The sequence below is a fragment of the Dama dama genome, chromosome 15 (assembly GCF_033118175.1).
Source record: "Dama dama isolate Ldn47 chromosome 15, ASM3311817v1, whole genome shotgun sequence".
NCBI classification, from domain to species: Eukaryota; Metazoa; Chordata; class Mammalia; order Artiodactyla; family Cervidae; genus Dama; species Dama dama.
Window position 1 is genome coordinate 76,684,987 of NC_083695.1, and position 22,434 is coordinate 76,707,420.

A 22,434-nucleotide genomic window follows, 5' to 3' on the forward strand; every position below is an offset into this window, starting at 1 on the left:
ACTCACGTCAGGGAGTTGGAGGAGGGTTGGTGGGGGGGGGGGGTGGGCATAGAGGCTTTTTTTTGCCTAATAACAAAATTGCCTTCAGTGAGAAACTCCTGGCAGGCTGGCTTTTTACAAGGCAAATGTATTCCAGGAGATGAAGCTTCGACCCAAGGCTTCTGTGGAAAAGGAGTGAAGGTTGACTGGCCAGCTGAGAGCTCCTGGAGTTCCATAACTGGGGTAGTTGTTCCAGGGTGGAGAGGCAGCCTACAGGATGGTCAGGCCAGAGCAGAACAAAATGAGATGGGCTTTGGGCTTTGGAAACTCCATAAGATAAAATCATGAGCTGGCAGCAGCCTTGTGAATTGGACAGCCCTACAAAGGCTCCTAAAGCTGAAGCTCCAATACTTTGGCCTCCTGATGCAAAGAGTTGACTTACAAGAAAAGACCCTAATGCTGGAAAAGATTGAGGGTAGGAAGAGAAGGGGACAGCAGAGGACAAGATGGCTAGATAGCATCACTGACTCAACAGACATGAATCTGAGCAAACTCGGGAAGATGGTGAAGGACAGGGAAGCTGAGCGTGCCGCAGTCCATGGGAGTCACAAAGAGTTGGACATGACTTAGTCACTGAACAGCAACAAGAAACAAAGTCTCCTGAAACTACTATATTGTTGAAAACCACCATGCCTTTGCACATACTATTTCTCCCACTTGGAATGCACTTTCCCCATCCTTTGCCTACCTGTTTGTCTGTTTGAACCCAGCATATGATCATCTCCCTGGAAGTCATTCCTGACCACCAGTCCCCAGCATCAGATTTCATATTCTGCGAGAATATGTTTTCCAAAAATTCAGACAATATCCGCAGTACTTACCAAACAGGTGGTAATTGTCACTTCACTTCTCCCCTCCCCGCCTGGACTGTAAGCCCCTATCCCCTGAGGACACAGAACTCTATGAGCCCCTCCTGGAAAAGAGGAACAAGAGCAAATGGCACATCCCTCTCCATCTCTCCTATGGCCAGGTAAGACTGGATTTGTCCAAAGCTCCTTTCCCTACATATAAATGGACTAGAATGTAATCTTCAGGAAAAATGACAGAATAAATATCTGGGCATTAAAAAGTAATGATAGGTCCGCTGAATTATATGGTGTTCCCTGGTGGCTCAGACAGTTGAGGATCTGCCTGCAATCTGCCTGGGGGACCCGGCTTTGGTCCCTGAGTTGGGAAGATCCTCTGAAGAAGGGAATAGCTACCCACTCCAGTATTCTTGTCTGGAGAATTCCATGGACAGAGGAGCCTGGTGGGGTATAGTCCATGGGATTGCGAAGAGTCAGACACGACTGAGTAACACCTTTCCTTTCACTTTACCAATTACAGTGCTCTTTGTAGACTACTGCAACTGATTTTCTCATAACACAATGAAGTAAGTGGACAGGCATTATCATTATTCTCAATTCATAGAAAAGAAGCAAGAATAAGTGACTTGTCCAAGGTCACATAGATGCGTGGAGCTGAGACTTGAACCCGGGTCTTCAATTCCAATTCCAAAGCTCTTCCCATTAATATGGAAAGTGTCAGAGGTGGTTTCTTAAAGTAAACTACTCATCAGACTCCGAAGTCATCATAGCCCTGAAAGAGGACAGCTGGAGTTACCATTAGCAGATATTTTTAAAAGAAACTAGTACAAAAAGGTTTAAAAAAAAAAAAAATATATATATATATATATATATATATACTGGAAGAGCTTGCCTTTTCTGAAGTTGACATTTGGTGAATGTTCTTTAGAAATATCCTCTAGTGAATTTCTATCTTAGACCCAGAAGTTTTGGGCAGAATGAAAGAGAATGAAGTTGGTTCCCCAACTGAGAGACCCAGCAAACACATGTTTTCAAGTTAAAATTTATATACTATTTAGTTTGATCTTAAATTTCTCAAAATCTCCCTTCTCATTCATTGCCTGGTGCCCACAGCAAAAATATTACACTTAGGCACTTCATTTTATCTTAAAAGATAAAATAATACCAACCAACAAGCAAATATAAGAAACATCTTCCCTCAGCCCTGTCTTCCTTTTCTGTCCTGCAATAGGCTTCTAGGAAGATCTTTCCCCAGTTCTCCACATCTCCTCTCAAGTCCACTATCCACTCCACTTGCTTCATTTGGAGCCCCTTTCTTTCTCCTGGTCCATTGATGCAGCCTCTTGACCTAGGCTTATCCTCCCCACTGCCCACCAACACGAGCTCTCCAAAACCCCAGTGTTACAAGCAGGGCTCCGTCTATGACTCAGCCAGGTCCTAGGCTCTGACATGGTTTCATTCAGAGGCCTGGGGTGGACAGAATATAGGACTCATCCTACAGTGTCCACCTCCTAGTCCCTGGGACCTGTGATAAGTTACCCAAACGTGGAGAAAGGAACTCTGCAGCTATGATGAAGCTGGGGATCCAGAGATGAAGCAAGTAGCCTAGATTATCCAGCTGAGCCCAACATAACCACAGGGCTCCTTATATGTGGAAAAGGGGGGCGAGGGAGAGTGAAAGAGAAAGTGATTTGGAGATACTACACTGCCAGCTTTGAAGATGGAGAGGGGCGACAGGCCAAGAAATGTAGGCAGCCTCTAGAGGCTTGAAGAGTCAAGGAAATGGATTGTCCCCTAAAGCCCCCAGAAGAAATAGAGTCCTGCGGGCACCTTGATCCTAGCCCAGTAAGATCCGTTTTAGGTTTCTGATCTCGAGATCCATGAGATACTAAATTGGTATTGTTTTAAGCCGCTAAGTGCTAAGTGCAATAGGAGAGTAATACAGAGCCGTGGTCTCTCCTGACCTACTTTGCCAACCTCATCTCCTGATCATGCCCCCTTCGCCTGCCCAGCCTCTCAGTCCTCCAGTCAGTCAGACATTCCTCAGACATGCCGTAATCTTTCATACCTCTGTGCCTTTGCAAAGACTGTTCTCTCCAACTCAAACGCTCTTCCCCTTTGGGCTGCTTGCAAATTTCCCCTTGTCCTTCAAGACTGATCTCAAATGTTGTCTCTACGTGCGGCTTCAGGCTAACATAACTGCCCCCTCTCCCAGGCACTGAGTGTCTATCTCCCTTTATTTGAGCTTCTAAGGTAGGTTCTATGCATTTTTGTTTTGTTCACTGCTGCATCCTTTATAGTGGAGTAGGCTCTCAAGAAACAAATGTTTGAAAGGCTGTGTCTTTCTTTCCTGATAGAACCAGGGATCCTGGCACCTAAACTTCTCCTTCTTTATATCTCTAGCATCTAGGGCAATGCCCGGTGCCTGGTAACTCCTCAAATATAGTCTTAATTGACTAATTAATGGCAGTAAACCATGGTTTAAAAATAGATTGCTCTAATGGCTCATGTGATTTCAGAGAAGTAAAACTTTGACTTCTCCCCTACTTCCTGGAAAAACTGGATTCCTCCACATCAGGGCAGGACATAGAACAGCTTGCTCGACATCCTGTCACCTGTTGCAGAACAACCCTGTGTGGTCTGTGTGATTTTCCCCTGCTTTACCCCTGAAGCAACTCTGAAGTCAGCCTTGGAGGTTGGCATCCAATCTACGTTCCAAACACCGAAGCTACGACTCCTTGTACCCAGTCTCTCATGTGTGGGATGACCAGCACACACCAGCACCCACATGGACTGTTATCTCTCTCCCTCAAAGCCCTGCCCTCTGCCAATTTGCATGGAGATAGGAGGAGGGAAGAAAGGGGGCAGTGAGGGACTGCCTGTGAATTCCCCCTTGTGGTTTAAATCACAGACAGTCTTGGCGCTATGCTTGTGTGTGTGCACAGAATATCTTCAGAAGGACACACAGGAAATCAAGCGACCGGAGGTGGCAGTCCAGGAGTGGGTGGGCGATGCCCTTCATTTACTGGGTCACTATATGTCAAATAACGTTTTAGGTGTCGGGTATATTTCAGTGGACAAGATAGGCACCACATACACCTCTTTGAACTCTTTGAATTTATCCATGTATGTATTCCCCTTTCAAAATAAAAATAACCATTTAATTATGAAATAAAATAGAGGGGGTGGAGATCACATCCATACTGTTGAATACTACATAGCTATTCAAAAGGATGGGCTTCCCTGGTGGCTCAGCAGCAAGGATTCTGCCTGCAATGCAGGAGACATGGATTCAATCCCTGGGTGGGGAAGCTCCTCTGAAGGAGGAAATGACAGTCCACTCCAGGATTCTTGCCAGGAAAATTCCATGGACAGAGGAACCTAGCAGGTTACAGTCCACAGGCTTGCAAAGAGTCAGACACGACTGAGTGACTGAACACATACACACTTTCAAAAGGATGGAAAGAACAAGATATATTTTTATGTGAAAAATAATCACAACTTATATTATTTTGTGCATGAAAAGTATACATCTATAAAATGTAATATATTTATGTTTGCACAGATAAATGCAAAAGTATGAAGAAAAACCTGGAAAGATTGTGGTAAGTGATGGGGGATATGATAGGATGAATGAGAACTGTACTGTTTACACTACTTACTTCTTTATCATTTCAAATGTGTTTGAAATATATAACTTTTATGCTTAGAAATATATAATTTTAGATTAAAAAAGGACCCTGAGACCCCCAAGGCTGATCTCAGAACACAGATCCCAGTCGGGAGAGATTCCATCGGTCCTTGAAAGCTGCTTCAGTTGCAAGTTTGGACTGGCATCCCAAACAGAGCCAGGACCCAAACGCGCTCCCTTCTCTTCTTTGCAAATATAGAAAGCCTGCTGGCCTTGAAAACTGATGATATACCTGCAGATAAGCCCAGAGCCCTTAGGAAGGCTGGAGGGGGTGGGAGGGCCGTGGGCTGATATGTCACCTTGGCCCCCACTCCAGGAAACAACAATGAAAAGATATTGGCAACTTTGACATGGAGGAAATTGCTTTCTTCTGTCGGAAAGAGGAGTTCTGTTTTGAGGACAAAACACCACTGGCCCTGACAAAATGCTTAATTAGGAGATAAGCCAGGGAGCAGTGTGAGCTGTGTTGTTTGCCAGGGGTCCTGGGGAGCGAGTACACAGATGCTGTCCTGGCGTGCCATGGTCACTGCTGATCATGGCTCTGCGAGCCACTGCAGAAGCGATGTGGGATTATGGTCAGGGCCCTCCTGGCCTTGGGACGAGCTGTCGGATCTGTCAGGACCTCAATGTATTCATCTGTAAACTAGAAACTGTCAACCCCACTTCACCAAAGGTGGAGGAGATCAAGTGAGACTCTGTGTTTCAAGTTCTCAGCACTGTGCCAGACACCCCGTGCATCTGTTCAGTGGCTGGTGGCCGTGTGATGACTATACGGGCAGTTCTGCATGGTGGCTAAGAACGTGGGCTCTGGGGTCACACCACCTGGGTCAGATTTCCAGCTCCCTCATTTATCAGCTATTGGACTTGGGCAGTCTCTTGACCTCTATGGGCCTTATCAGTAAAATGGGGATAATGCTGGTACTTACTTACCTCTCAGGGTTTGTTAAGATTAAATGAGCTAATTATCTGTCAGGCTGTAAGTGTCTGGCCCATGATGGGCAGCACTTGGTATCAGTTAGGGACTATTAAGGATAACAGCGATAATAAACACAGGATGAGCGCATCCTGAGGGCTCAAAGTCTGCTTTCTCACCAGACATTTCCCCATTGTCCAGTCCTGCTGGGTTGCAAGAGACTTGAAAACGGGACATCCCTTCTCCCAGTTATCAGGATGGATGACATAGAGGGAAGAGGTTTTTATTCCTGATCCCCAGCTTCCCTCCTGGGGAGTTGGGACCCAAGACCCCCATTTCCTTGGTTTCAGAACCAATGCTCTGGGACTTCCCTGGTGGTCCTATAGGTAAGAAGCCACCTGCCAATGCAGGGGCATGGGTTCAATCCCTAGTCCAGGAAGATCCCACACGCCACGAGGCAACTAAGCCCATGTTCCTCAACTGCTGAGCCCACTCTCTAGAGCCTGAACTCCACAACAGGGGGAGCTATTGCAGGAAGAAACCCACACATGGCAACTAGTGAGGTGCCCCCACTTGCTGCAGATAGAGAAAGACTGTGAGCAGTAACAAAGACCCAGCACAGCAAAAAAAAAAAAAGAATAAATAAATAAAATTTTAAAAAAGAACCAATGCTCTTCTCTTGACACGTGGCTCACAGGCAGCCTGGCCAGACTCTCAGGGATGTGGACTGATTGCCCACTTGGAGGGAGGATGGAAAGATGCAGATGATTCTGTGCGGAATTTGAAACCAGAACTGGGTTATAAGCAGGTGCTGCCATTCCTGAAGCTGATAATCCTGGAAGTAGAGAAAATATGTGCATGTTCTGGTCTCAAGGTACCCACCTTGAGAGACTTAGGTTCTACTGGTTTTGAATGGACTCAGTCCTTCCCAAAAGGGGAGGGAGAGAGGGGTGCTCACAGCAAACTGCCCTCCAGTGTGGTGAGTAAGAGTCGGGGATAGCCCAAAGGCACCTCCCCTGATCTCTGAGCACCAGAGCAAAGGTTACAGAGGCGGGTCCATGAAAGGAGTCACACCACCCACCTCAGGTACCTGCATCTAAAATGCAAATTGCCGTGGAAAAGTCTGAAGTTTGTCATCATCCTAAACCTTTGGCATCAGTTAAGAACTGATCAGGAAATTGTTGGCAGCTCCTTGAAAAGCAGAATGGTACCCAAGTGATAGGAATGCTACGTGTGTATTGGGGAGAGGGGGTGGGATATTTTAATATGCAGAGAAAGGGAGCAAATTAACTGCAGGACAATTTGACAAAACCTTTTATAACCTAAAAAATGTGCAAACATATACCCAGCTATTCCCTTCCAGGAACGTATCCTAAGGAAATAATTAAGGACTAAGATTTTGTTCCAGGATGTTTATTGCAACATTGTTTACAGCAGCAAAAAAATATTTGGAAATAATTTAAATGCCTACAATTGGGAGGCTGGTTAAATAAATTATGGTACAGTCATACAATGGAATATTGTGTAGCCATTAAAATATTGTAAAAGCATATTTATTGACCTGGAAAGATGGTCATGATTCATTATTGAGTGAAAAAGAGGTTACAAAACAGCCTGTACAGTATGATTTCATTTTTTATTAAAAAAAGTGTATATATATTTATATAAGATAGCTTGGGAGAATATTCTTTTAGGGAAGATCTTGCTAGAGGCATATGTAATACAGGACCTTATGCAGGATGTTTCTGCATTATGATAATATAGCTTTATCACTTAACATGCCCAAGAGGGAAGGGTGGTACAAATTAAGGGCCTAAAGTGGATAAAGTAGGTGTATTTGTGAGTATATATCAACCAAGACTGGAGAAGGAAATGGCACCCGACTCCAATAGTCTAGCCTGGAAAATTCCAAGGACAGAGAAGCCTAGGGGGCTACAGTCCATGGGCTCACAAAGAGTCGAACACGGCTGAGTGACTGAACACATGGCACATCAAGCAAGATATTGTGAGTAGCAGCTGGGATTTTGATGGATTTTATTATCTTATTTTTTTCTTCTCTGCGTTTTGTGTTATTTACTTTAAGTTTTTTAAGTCGATGGGGAAAAAAAGACTAAAAGCAATCCAAGCTAGATGGCTGGAGGACTGAGAGAGCTGGGAGGGAGGAGAGGCAAGTTGAGGGAGCAACCTGGCAAGCTCCACTTGCTTCTGAATCTCATCTGCAATCTGATCTCCCAAGGACAATGTCGATGACCTTACCTGGGCCCCGGGACACACGTTACCAATTGCCAGGCCATCTTTTCTATAATCATGTCTCCTTTGGGCAATTGTCTGGACATGTACTAGATTCTGAATCTGAGCAAATAATGTCTCCTCAGCCAGACTGCCATGTGGCCCCCACATTTGACATACATATCTTCTGTATTTAAGAATGGTGGGACATGGCTGTATCTTCTAAGGCTAACTCTAATCCCTTCCCCCTACTTTTTAACTAAATATTTTATTTTAATACAATTACGGATCCCATCTACTCATTACCTGGTTTTCCCCAATGGTAACATCTTAACAAGAAACTTGTCAGTGTGTATGTTTATGGTTCTCTTTTCCCAGTTTTATGGAGATATAATTGACATATGAGACTGTATAAATTTAAGGCATGTAATGTGATGATTTCATACACATATGTATTGTGAAATGGTTGCCACAATCAGGTTAATTAACTTATCACCTCACATAGTTACCTTTTTGTATGTATGTTTGGTAAGTACTTCTAAGATCTGTTCTCTTGGCATCTTTCAAGTATATAATACAATATTATTAACTATAGTCACCCTGCTGTAATCAGATCCCTGGAACTTACTGGTTTTATAACTGGAAGTCTGCACTCTTTGATCACCTTCACCCATTTACCCCAACCTTGCCTCTGGCAGCCACTGATCTACTGTTTCTATGGGTTCAGATGTTCTTGGTTTTTTGTTTTGTTTTGCTTGTTTTAGATCCCACATGTAAGAGAGATCATACAGTATTTGACTTTCTCTGTCTTACTTATTTCACTTAGCATAATGACCTCAAGTTTTACCCATGTGTTTGCAGATGGCAGGATTTCCTTCTTTTTATGACTGAATAATATTCCATTGTGTGTGTATCACATTTTCTTGAACCATTCATCTGTTGATGAACACCTAAGTTGTTTTCATGTCTTAGCTATTGTAAATAATGTTGCAATGAACATGGAGTAGAGATATCTCTTTGAGATAGTGATTTCATTTCCTTCAGATATATACCCAGGAATGGGATTGATGGATTGTATGGTAATTCTACTTTTAATTTCTTAAGGAACTTTCATACCATTATAGTGGCTGCACCAATTTACATTCCCCATCAACAGTGCACATGAATTCCCTTTTTTTCACATCCTCACTAGCACTTGTTATCTTTTTGGTAATAGCCATTCTAAACAGTGGCACTAGTAAAGAACTTGCCTGCCAATGCAGGAGACATAAGAGATCCCTGAGTCAGGAAGATGTCCCGGAGAAGGGAATGGCAACCCACTCCAGTATTCTTGCCTGGAGAATCCCATGGACAGAGGAGCCTGGCTGTCTACAGTCCATGGGGTCATAAAAAGTCAGACACAGCTGACACGATGAGTATGTACATGTATTCTAAAAGGTATGAGATAAGATCTTATCGTGGTTTTGATTTGCATTTCCTTGATGATTAGTGGTGTTGAGCACTTTTTGTGTACCTATTGGTTATCTTTATTGAAAAAATGTTTATTTAGGACATTTGCCCATTTTAAAATTAGATTCTTTTTTCTTTGCTCTTGAGATATATGATTTCTTTATATGTTTTGGATATTAACACCTTATGGATGTACAATTTGCAAATAATTTCTCCCACTCTGTAGGTTGCCTTTTCATTTTGTTGATTGTTTCCTTTGTTATGCAAAAGCTTTTTAGTTTGATGTACTTGTTTATTTTTGCTTTTGTTACTTGCACATTCAGTGTCATATCAAAAAATCATTGTCAAGGTCAAAGTCAAGGAGCATTTTCCTTATGTTTTCTTCTAGAGTTTTTATGTTTTCAGCTTTTACACTGAGTCTTTAATCCATTTCAATTTAATTTTTGTGAGTGGTATAAGAGAGAGTTTATACTAAGTCTTGATATCAAGCAGATGGAGTTAAAACTGTTTTAGTTATTCTGATTCACTTGCCTTTCCATACAAATTTTAGAATAATCTTGTTTACATCTACACTTTTTTTTCTGGCTGCTTTCAGGATTTTTTCTTTGTTTTTATTTGTCAGAAATTTAATTATGGTATGTCTTATCATGGATTTCTTTGAATTTATCATGTCTGGGATTTACTCAGCTTCTTGAATCAGTGTTTTTGTCTCAGCAAACTCGGGGAGTTCTCAATCATTATTTCTTCAAGTTGGTTTTTTTTTTTTTTCAGCTTTGCCCTCTTTCTCCTCTCCTTCTGAGATTCCACTGACTTTAATCTTAGATGATTTTCTCTAGTCCCATGTTCTGAATCTCTGTCCTTTTTTTTTTAATCCTATTTTCTCTCAGTTGTTCGGACAGGATAATCTCTACTGCTCCATCTTCTAAATCACTGATTATTTTTCCTCTCCCCTCCATTCTGCTGTTGAGCCCATCTACTGAGCTTTCTATTTTGGTTACTGTGATTTTAGTTCTAAAACTCTGTTGGTTCTTTTGTAGATCTTTGATTTCTGTGCTGAGCCTTTCCATTGTTTAACTTGTTTCAGGCATTTTGTAATCATCCCTTGAACTACTTTCATCATGGCTATTTCTCTGTTATCTAGGTATTGGCATCCTTTGATTGTCTTTTTCCACTTGGTGTGAGATCTCCCTGGTTCTTAGAATGATGAATGATTTTTCTGTTGAAGTTTGGTCATCTTCATATTATAAGACTCTGCATCTTATTTAAACCTCTGTTTCATGTGACTTCCTTTGACACCACTGTGGCAGGAGAAGAGAGAGAGGCAGGGAACTGTCTTGTTACCACTCTGCAGAGCTTGGAGTCCAGATTCCCCTCTCAGCCCATTTGACACCTGATGAGGATGCCCTTTTGTTAAGCTGTGCAGATGGGAATTCCCCATGTGATCTGTACTAACACTGAAGGAGAGGGGTCCTTTTCATCAGCTGGTAGGGGTGAAAGTCCTGGTTCTCTGTTCTGCCATTTCTGGGACCATTTTGGCAGAGGATGTTGGGGAGCCTTGTTACAGCCTAGCTAGGATGGAATTCTGTTCTCCCCTGTTGACCTTTACTGGTGTGAGTGTGGGTGGTGTCACAGTTTTTCTGTGGTGTTTGGCTGAAGCAGAGTGGTTATTATCCAGGAGATTTTTTGTCTTATTAGGCTACCCCGTTCCTGATCATTTGGCTGGAAAGGACAGACTTTTGTTTGTCTCTCTCTCTTTTTTCTTGTCTGCCCTAGCTTCTTCAACTCCAAGTCTGGGATAAATGAGACAAAAATAAAACGCAGAGACTTCACCACTGTGTTGTTCCTTGGGTCCTGAGATCCCTAGCTGGTCTGCCTCTCTCTCTGTACCTCTAAGAGTTTTCTTATATTTGCTATATACATAATGACCAAGGATTTTAATTGTGTTTAGTAGAAAGAATAGAGATTTATGTCTCCCTCATCTTCTTAGAAGTGGAAATTCTTTCCTCACTGTGTTTTACTTACATCTCTTAACAAAAGCAAAAAACCCACTGAAATTTAAGTATCATGCTAACTTCTAGCATAATTTACCAACACTTTTAAGTGATCAAAATCTTTTGCTATTAGAATATCTTCATGAGATATTTCGTGACTCACTTTCCAAAGAGATAATCAGTCTTGAACTATGCAAGGATCCTCTCTGGGTAAATCTGTAATCAGAGTAAAATTAACCCCATCAAAGGATGTTACATTTTGATAGTTCAAAGGGAGGAGGTGGATATAGCTTCATACCCAGGATGGCTGTCTTAAAAATACCAAAATGACCAGCTACTAAGACTTGCTTCACCATGCCAAAACTGCAAGGTTGCTGACAAAGTCCCCCCAGATTAATTATCTGCAACCCCGCCCAACCTTTTGGGTTGGATTTCCCAGAAATAGTGCCCCAGTTCTTATTTTGTTTCTTTCAGCACAGCAAGTTACCAAAACCAAATCAGGAAAAAAACCTCTGAATATTATTAATAAAGGAGGAGTTTCCTTTGAACTAGAGTTTTTTAAACCGCATTTCCCAGAGATTTCCTGTGCAGTTTCAAAAGAAGTTCATGACCACTTTGATTAGGACTTTATCTCAAGCACTAATGGAGATAGGCGTGTTCTCAGACTATCCATCAGCATGGATGTTAGCCAATTATGTCCCCTTGTAAAAAAGTAACAGAACCGCTCCTTGGGGTCCACACTAATAAAATGATCTTCTTCATCAGAGATGAGAGGCTACTGTTTCTCTAGCTCTGAGCCAAGAAAACTTGGGGAAACCAGAGAAGATTTTTCTGCTGTAACTAGGTGTATTTGTAGGTCCATCCTGTATTGAACACACATGGACAAAATGCTGTCAGTTGCAACCAGATTCTTTTATTGCACTATTATTTCAGTTATTTAGGGGTTGGAGAAAGATGGTGGGTGGGGGATGGCTAATGGAGACAGATGGCCAGTGCAATTATCACTTGAAAAACAGGTTTGTCCTTTAAAAATGACAACAGCAGTGGACTCTCAGTGGCAGGTGAAATTTGAAAAAGGATTAGTAAGGGATTACCTAAGAGAAAAAGGACAGGTGTATCTAGGGTGCTCCAGTTGGAGGGGGCACTTTAGCTTTTGAATGACACCCTTAAAATTGCCCCCTCACATTTCAGTTCCATTTGTACCCGTGGACTTTGGCAATACCAGTGGTGGTGAGTCTGAACTCATCTTTAAGAAGGACAAAAGGCAGAATAAATACTGAAGTTTCCCTCCATTATTTGAAGGGAAAATATAGAGAGTATATACTGGACTTGTTAGCAGAGTATGTATGTACCTAAAGAGAAGGCAGGAAGCCCACAACTCAGAGCTCTCTGTCCTGCTTAAATCCCGAATCTCTACTTCAGAAGCCTGGGAACAGGTAAAAAAGAATCTTAACTCTCTGAGGAGAGTGGCTAGGGACTCAGGGCCAGAATTTCTACAAGCGAGCTGATCACAGGGCACTATGGCTAGATGTGACCATCTGACCTACATCCTTTTGATAGATGAAGAAACTTAGAAGTGCAATGACCTGCCCAAGACCATGACTGGTCAGTGACAAAGTCATAAATGGAATTCAGGGAGTCATGTCCTTTTTATGCAATCCACCTTTCTCTTTGGCATGAGTAATCCTATCTTACAAGGCTTGGTTAAGGGCTCAAAGCCAGAAGGCTGAGAACAAGAGGGTCTGAGCTTGTGTGCTGGACTCCTTGGGGAGCTCTAGATCAGACAGGACTGTAGCCCCACCTGTATGATTTTTGGCTGCCAAGCTTTGGGAAAGGAAGCTCTACAGGGCCATCAGGGAAAGGTAGAAGCAGTGAAACAACAGCTACATTGTAGCTCAGATGGTAAAGAATCTGTCTGCAATGCAGGAGACCAGTGTTTGATCCCTGGATCAGGAAGATCCCCGGGAGGTGGAAATGGCAGTCCAGATATATATCCAGGAGTGGAATTGCTAGATTGTATGATAACTCTACTTTTAATTTCTTAAGGAACTTTCATACCATTATAGTGGCTGCACCAATTTACATTCCCCATCAACAGTGCACATGAATTCCCTTTTTTTCACATCCTCACCAGCACTTGTTATCTTTTTGGTAATAGCCATTCTAAACAGTGGCACTAGTAAAGAACTTGCCTGCCAATGCAGGAGACATAAGAGATCCCTGAGTCAGGAAGATGCCCTGGAGAAGGGAATGGCAATCCACTCCAGTATTCTTGCCTGGAGAATCCCATGGACAGAGGAGCCTGGCTGTCTACAGTCCATGGAGTCATAAGAGTTGGACACGACTTAGCGACTAAACCACCACTTATTGGATGCTTCCTCCCTACTAGGCATTGGGCACTTACAGGCATTATCTCATTTGAGCCTCTCAATGAACTTGTGAGGTAAGTATAATTGTCACTTCCATCTGCAGATGAAAAACTGAGATTCAGAGAGGTTATGTAACTTGCCCAAACACATATATGAGAAAATGACAGGAACAGAATTCGAACCCATCTCTGCTCAGCATCAGACCCCAAGCTTTCAACCCATGTGTTGTGTCACTTCTCAAAGGCAGATTATACTCTGAGTTTCTCAAGTCATAGTCGAAATTTGGCTGCCTGCTTAATTCATATACACATAGGAAATAAAATTGGATGCCTGCTAGCTCCGCTGTATCAGGGTGGAGGTGGTAGAGGGAAGACCCATGCCTTTGGAGGGCACCAAGCTCCTTGGAAATGGTGCTGGGCCCCCCTGTGTGGCTCTGGAGACACGATACTGGCTGTATAATCCAGTGCTTGGTAGCTGGAATGTGGCCTGGAAGTGGACCCTTGGGTAAGTGAAGTTTGTCACATGTCTCTACCACTTTCTGCTCAGGGGTTACACACCCTAAGCCAAACCCTACTCCCCTGCCTTTGCTTTCCACCATATTAGGACCCTTCTATCAGTGATTCGCAAGCCCAGTTGCACAGAAGAATCACCTAGGAAATCTTTTAAATTATTGGTAACTGAACCCCATTTCCAGAGGCCTAATTTAGTTGACTAGGTTAAGCTCTCCAGTTAAGTTGCTGGATAAAACACAAGACACTCAGCCAAATTTGAATTTCAGATGAACAACAAATAGCATAAGCATGTCCCCCAAACTGGAGCTTCCCAGGCAGCGCTATTGGTAAAGAACCCATCTGCCAATGCAGGAGATGTAAGAAATGCAGGTTCCACCAGGAAGATGCCCTGGAGAAGGGCATGGCAACCCACACCAGTATTCTTGCCTGGAGAATCCCATAGACAGAGGAGCCTGGCAGGCTACAGTCCATAGGGTTGCAAAGAATCAGACACGACCAATCGACTTAGCACACACACACACACTTGTCCCCCAAATTGCATGGGTTATACTTATACTAAAATATCATTTGCTGTTTATCTGAAATTCAAATTAAAATGTGCATCCCTGTGTTTTCATTACATAAATCTGGCAATCCTATCTCCAGGTCATTCTAAGGCACAAGCCCAGGCTGAGAACCTCTTCCCTACGTGACCAACAATCCTTCTAAGTGCACTTGTGTATTGCACTCAGCTTTGCAACCTCTGGGGTGGGTGGCCAATATGTAAGTTTTCTTAGGACCTTCTGTGGCATGATGTCTGTCCTCTAGCCCAGCAGTGAGGCTAATTGTGGAAAAGGGTGGACAGATCATGAGAGGTTAGCTTGGCCACCAATGGAAGATTGCCAATATCTGATAAATAACACTAAAGGTGCTGCCTGCACCTGATTTGATCCGGAACAAAGTTCCTAGTAGTTGAACAATGTGTGTGTGGTTTTTTTTTGGGGGGGGATGTGCCAAATGGAATGTGTAGTCTTAACTCCTGAATGAGGGATGGAACCCACGCCCCCTGCATTGGAAGCATGGAGTCTTAGCCCCTGGACCACCAGAGAAGTCCTTGAACAAGGTGTATTGCACAGTTGTTTTATGAGTGATAGTTGTTCAGTCATGTCTGACTCTTTGCGATCCCATGGACTGTAACCTGCCCGGCTCCTTTGTCCACAGAATTCTATTTTATTATTTTATGCAAGACACTTATTAGGCACTGCAGGGGAGGCTGTGGAAGCTGTGGAAGAACTCACAACCTAGGAAGGGAGAATCCAGGTTTCCTTTCCAGGAGAAACGTTCAGTCTATAATCTAATAAGGATTTGCCACAAGCTTCCTTGTTATGTACATAAACTCAGCTAGTGAGACTGCATAAACTTATACCCAACCCACGTGCCTGCACAGAGCTGGATGAAAGTAAGTGGGTTATAAACAGGAAGAAGGAACATCCTGCTGTGTTCGGCTGGAGACCAGGGAGCGCCCCAGCCCTGTCACTTGCTTGCTGTGCCATCTGAGACAAAGCACTTGTTTTTTCTCAGTCTCCATTTCTTCATCTGTAAAATGGGGGTGATGACAATAGCTTTTGGAGTTGTTTTGAGAATGAAATAAAACTATGCGTGGAGAATAGGGCTTGAAGTATTGTAAGCATTCCGTGAATAGTTATACTTAAAATAACAAAATACGGGACCACATTACATGTATGTACAGTGCACTTAAAAGTGCCCACATCCAAAGTATGAAAGACTAACAAGACAAGAAGAGATGTCCTTAACAGTCAGACTAAGATCTGACAGAGTCCATTTCTTCCAGGACTTTGACAAGTGAACCAGGAAATGGAGAAAAATGTCTGAATTCTGGCCTCTGTATTTGGGATTTTCTACTCAATTTTACATTAACAATGATGCAATTAAGAATCAAACGTCTAGGGCAGATTCTTGTGACTATATGCCAACATGTTATTCTCATGTGCCTGCCTGTCTAGGATGGGTGTTTTTAGGGTGTAGTTATATGGAAATAGCCTCTGATTACATTTCTGACTTTTCCAGGTAACTTATAATTTTAGACAGTTGTTTTGACGTGATTCTTTGCCAGGTTACACATGCCTGTGAGATTTTTTAGAACTCTGTGAATTAGAATAACACGAAAATTTTTAAAAACTTAACTTCTGATACATAATGTAGTGCGCCTTACTACGTGGAACCACACAAGAGGTCAGTGTATACAAGTGAAAGTCAGTTTCCTACGTAAGCAAGAGAGAAAGGGTTTCCAGTGAAGGCAAACCCTTCCATAGTCTCTCATGATATTTCTGTGATGCATAACAGAATGTAACAGCCCTGCTGTATGAATCTCTGTTACTCTGGCTCCAGCTTAGAGTTTGCCTATCATTCTCTGAAAGACACAGGAGTAAAGGGTTTCTGTGTGCTTGTATGTACCTATATGTATACCTGCATGCACACCCACTGGTCCTAGGTCATGTGTACACCAGGATAAGAAATAAGTCCTGAGAGGGTGGGAGTTTGGACATTTTGCTCACTTCTGTGTCCTGACACCTTGGAGAAGACTGATGTGTGGGAGACAATGTCTTCTGATGGAATGAAGTCATGTGTATGTCGAGTACATGCTCACACATCTGTTATCCCTGATAAATCACACTTCAGTGCCCATCAGCCTTTTCACCCAAGAGAATTGAGCTCTTGGTTAGGAAGGGGAGAGTATAAACTGTAGGCCTCAGGCAGGAGCAATGAAAAAGAGAAGGGAGAGAAAGAAAAGGTTTCAGAGGGGAGAAGAGCATGGGTGGTAGACAGGCGCCCAGGCAAAAGGTCAGGAACTAGAAGCAGCACCATTCCAGGCTGCTTCCTCCCTGGAGATTTTGTGTAGCCCCCAGTGCGGGGGCTGCTTCCCAGATTGCTGAGTCCAGTGGTTCACAGACAGGGCTCCTGTTCCCCCAGACCTCTTTGAAGACACGAATGGGTCTCTTCCAAGTGTTTCTTGTTTGTTTTCCAAAAGAGAGAATCAAAGGGAGGAAAGTTTTTCCCAGACCTGAGATTGCCAGTTTCTTTACTTTTGGCTAGCATTTTACCAGCTCCGTGTGGTCATCTGGTTCTCTCAAGTTGATCCCAAACCCCCATGGACAGTGACATCCCTGTCTGTGATTAATGAACATGGAGGAGATGAACTGAGGATGTTTTTCAGACTGGGGGAGAGAGGTAGACTGAATGCCAATGGCACTCTGCCATTGTAGGGGAGAACCCTGACCCTGCAGATGGTGAGATTATTTCTCCAAAATGACAGAGCCATGCAATGGCCCCAAATTCTCACATCTCTTTGCCATTGTTTCTGTTTTCCCTGAAAATCTTCCAGGACTCTCTTAGCCCATTACTATCCTGACATGTGCACAATACTTCACAGTTTCCAAAGTTCCTTTATAGATACCCTTTTGGCAAGGCAAAGATTGTTCTTCCTACTTTGTAGATGAGAAGACTGAGGCTTTGAGTGACTTATACAATCAACCAGCTCATCATTAGGGGGAAGCTCCTTTGCCACCTGCATACTGCTTTCCCCTTCCATCTCCTAAAGCCTAACATTTCACCATTAGACCTGTATTCCTTTAGCTTAAGGCATTGGCCATCTTTTAATTTCAAATGTTTCTGGAAACGATCATATTTGAGCTAGTGTCAGTCACTGGTACCTTAAAGTACCTGAATTTGCAATCTTTGTTGAAATCGTTTTAAAAATATGGAGACGTTAAAGAAAATAGATTGCTGTAGGAATGCCGGCCCCCCCCCACCCCCGCCACCCCAGCCCCAGGATACACGAGAGAATAAGAAGGTGTGACGAAAGTAAGCTCTGTATGATTCTCACTTGGTCGCAGGGCACTGACTTCATTGCCTGGTGATCCTGGAAGATTCTCCTTTAGAGGCAATTTATTGTTTTGGAGGCTCATCTTGTCCCCAGATATGTACAACAGTCAGAACAGGGAAAGGGTGGCTGGGCCACTGCACTTTTGGGGAAGGGAATTTCCACCATCTGGCTCAATGGGTTTCTGGCTACTCTACAGAGGCAGCATTTTGATATTTAAACTTTAATGTGAGTGACTCAGGAATAGTTTTGCAGACAGTGTTCAGTGCCTCTTCTTACCATGCCGGAGCAAGGAAGCCAGGAAAGGCCAGCACCAAGGTTCAGCCAGGCGAGGAAAGGTCATTCATCTCTTTGACCTTCGTGGCCTAAGCTTCTCTTCTGGGCCACACTTGCGCCATGCTAGGTGCTAGGGCCTGGGGATGGTGGGGGAGCAAGTCATGCTCCCTGCCCTTGATGAGCTCATAGTCTAGCAAACCCTTTAAGAACTGGGCATTGCATGGGAGAAGCCCAGGAGCTGCCTGAGACAGGAAGGGCCTGCCAACCTCAGAGGTCCAGGAGAAGGGAGGGCAGAGTCCAGAAGAGCAGAGATAATGCCCAGGAGTAGGTGACATCCGGGTAAGCTCCAATGTAGGGTGGAGGCTCTTTATCCTCTGCTCATGTCTACACCCACTGGTGAGTGTGTGGGTGGGGGTGGGGGCATGGGGAGTGGCTGAAGGAGGCCTAGTCAGCACTTCTAAGCCTGTGCAGGAGCCAGTGGGAGAGGCAGAGTCCCACAGTTCTAGTTCCTGCCATTCTGCTTGTGCCTAACAGTTCCTAACCCGCACCCCCCACCCCCCCACCCCCCGCAACTCCTGGGCTTCCCTTGAAGCCACTTCTAATAGATAAAGACAAGATAAAGGCTCCCAAGGAGAGAAGGAGTCCTGAGCCAGCTCATCAGATCATTGCCGACAATCCCTTTCCAAAGGGAAAGTTGCCTAGGAAAAACCTGGCTAGGAAAGCTCTAAGGATTAGGACTCAAGAGACAATGCAGGGGACAGATCCCTTGATGGTGTTTACCAAGCCCGAGTGCAAAGACCACAGGTCAAAGAGCGGAGAAGAACCTGACTGGTTGTGCTAACAAGGTCCAAGGAAAAGCTAGATGTTGGAGGGTAGCTTCAGGCAGAAAGGGCTAGTGAGGGGAGCACAGGTGAGGAGGAAGGGCAGGCTTAAGGAGCCCAGGAGAGCCAAAGTGGTCCAGGCTGGGGAAGGGCATCCAATCCAAATGCAGGATGGGGAGGTCTGGGGGCAGCTCTCATATCACAGCCTCAGTAATTAACCAGCCTCTGTGTACCTGAAGACATAATTACAGGCAAAACAACTCCTTTGATGTAAGAGTGTAGTGTAGTCTGGGGGGAAAGATGGGCAAATAAAGAATGATTTTGCTTTAATATGCAAATAAGGTTGTTGGAAAAATAGTGCCAAATAGGCCAAGCAAAGAAACAGAAGGTTGAGAAAATGTGACCCAGGCTGAGTGGGCACCCAAGACATTTAGGGTCCTTGGGAACATCATGGCTGGCCTGACCGGGCACCGCAAAAATTCACTGCTTTCCTTTAACATAGTTCACATGTTCCTACAGGCTGATTGCCTTCTCATCCTCTCCCTGCTGTCTGCAGATATTCTCAGCAAGTTTCCAAAGAGGCCTGTTTATTTATGGAGTCAAGGCTCCAGAGAAGGACTTCCCTGGTGGTCCAGTGGTTAAGAATCTGCCTTCCAAAGCAGAGGATTTCAGTTTGATCCCTGGTGGGGGAACTAAGATCCCATATGCCACGGGGCAACTAAGCCCATGCGTTGCAAGTCGAGAGAAGCCTGCATGCCACAACTACTGAGCCTGCACACTCTGGACCCCGTGTGCCCCAATTAGAGAAGCCAGTGCTTTGCAGTGAAGACTGAGTGCAGATGGAAAAAAAAAGGCCCAGGAGAAAGAGGTACAAAGGGTATGAACAGCTCCTCCTAGGAAGCAAAGGTAATCAGGAATGGCGCTGAGCTTGTGACCCAGCTCATTCTGCCCTGTGATATAACTTCTGAAACAGCCCTCTTTACGTTTGGAGCCAACTTTATTAGAGAAATCTATTGATTGGGGAATGGTTAGGGAGGAGGGATGCTCACATGATTTAACACTTGATGGGTTCTGAAAAAAAATAAGGAAGAGCCTTTGAGCTTTAGCACATTCATCGTTCCAAAGACACGTTACCAAAATGAATGTATGCAACTCTACTGTATGTGAGACTCTGGGGCACAATAGCCTAGATGCTGTGAAACAAAAAGGCATTTCTCCTGCCTCCACTGTGTCTCTTGTGGTGCCATTGTCTGACGCTAAGAACTCACATAATAACAAAAAACAATGCCCCTATGATGGGAGGGAAGACTTGATTTGGCACCAGCAGTGGTGTTTTCCATGGGAATGATGGTGGGGGCTGTGGCTGACTGTGGGAATAGTGCAAATCAGCACTTTTTTGTAGATTTTCTTCAAGCCATTGTTTATTTTGGCTTTGGTCAGATCCGTGGCCCAGCTTGAAGATTCCCACTGGGCTTTCTGAAGCTCACAGACCTATGAGAGATGAAACAGGGATAAATAAATAATGACAAAACACTCTACCCCTGCCCTGGCACTCATGTGTGGGGTGTGCCTATCTTGCTGGGTGTGTATACATGCAGATTGAAGTACAGTATATGTACACATTTGGCCCACACCTTCACCGGGGAATCAGAAATCAAGGTTTTCTCTGGGCTTAGAAGGTTCTTTGTCTCACTTTCACCAGGGGCAAGGGAGATCATTTTTGCAAAATGGCATTGGATAAAACTTGTTTATACTTCCTAAAGTCCTTAGATGTTTATAGACTTTAAAATATGAGTAACTCAGATTGTGGTTCCAACAGAACAAAAAGTAAATAGCTGTTGTGAAGATGGAAAAAAAGTGAAGTGAAAGTGTCAGTCACGTCCAACTCTTTGCGACTCCATGGACTGTAGCCTGCCAGGCTCCTCTGTCCATGGAATTCTCCAGCCAAGAATACTGGAGTGAGTTTCCATTCCCTTCTCCAGGGAATCTTCCCAACCCAGGGATTGAACCCAGGTCTCCTGCACCGCAGGCAGATTCCATACCAGGGAATGAGCCACCAGTAAAGGTGAACTTCTATCTCACAGCTTTTAGGAGTTTCTTCTCTACCCTAGCTAAAGGATGCAGAGATCAATCAAGATGGAAAATGAGCAGGGAATATGTGTAGTATGATTATATTATGGTCCAAAATGTGACTATATCAGCTTTAAAATGCCAAATACTGATTCAGCAGCAGGTTATTGCAGTCTAAAAATACACAAGACTTCAGTGAGGGTGCATGTATTTATTTTACATATATACATAGTGTTTTGTTTTGTTTTTTTACAAAGAAACACACTTTCTTATCCCTTTTTCCAAAAGTTTCCATTTCCAGGAAAAGTCTTCCTGACAAGTGTATGTGAAGCTGTCTCTAAGCAGGGTGGGTGGGTTGCACAACTCCAGCGGGCAGCATTCACTGTGTCTTCTATATAAATGGTTTCCCTAGAGGAAACCTCCAGGAGACCTTGCAAGGCCACAATATTTAGATAAGCTTATTGCACAGATGTTTTTCAACAAAGTGCAGAAGAGTCTTGTTTCCTATAACTTATTTCTCCTTTTAGCTGCCAAGTAGGGGACTGAGGTTCTTATCTGGGTTTATATTGGAAGAAAAGGATCACACTATGAGCCAGGCAGCATGCTGACTGCAGATATACTTTAATCAACTCATGAATCTTATCAGAGGTTTCATGGATGGGGAAACAGGCTGAGAGAGGTTAGAGGACTTGCCCAGGCACACACGCAGTCCAGCCTGTGTGCAGCAGAGCTGGGTTTGAATGCCTCTCTATGGCACTCCCCAAGGGCCCTGACTGCCACTACACTTCCCAGGCCTGGAAAGCATCCATGGTTCCTGCAGACCCTGAGTGGGCTGGCAGTGGAACAGTGTCACCTAGGGTAGGGGTCTTCAGAACCAAAAGGTGGAATTCAGCCAGGGTCGGGGTGGGAAGTTCCTGGGCTGCCACCTGCGCCTTTCTGCCAAATAAAATAAAAGAGAGCCAGGTGTGGAGGCTCCCTACTGTGAGCTTTGCACAGCTGGAGTAAGGCTGGGAAGAGGAGTGCGGGGAGAGACGCTTCCATCTCCTCCCCCTTCCCGGAAAATAACTCTGCATTTGAAGGGAGAAAGAAAGAGTGAGTAAATTTGTAACTGGGATTTGGTGGCCTGGGGATTTCATTTGGCCCTGTGAAGGCAGATGCCTGTGCCTCTGTATGTGCGTGTGCGTTTGTGTGTGTGTGTGTGTGTGTGTGTGTGTGTGTGTGTGTGTAGGAGTGTGTTCATTGCGGGGAGAGAACCTGAGGTAATGTGTATGATTTTTTTGGATTGGACTTTTATTTTTTAAGTCATAGCAGCTACCGTTGGAATCTAGTATGTGGTGCCAGGCATTGGTATTATTTTCACGTGAAGTAAAAGAACAACAGTTTAATAG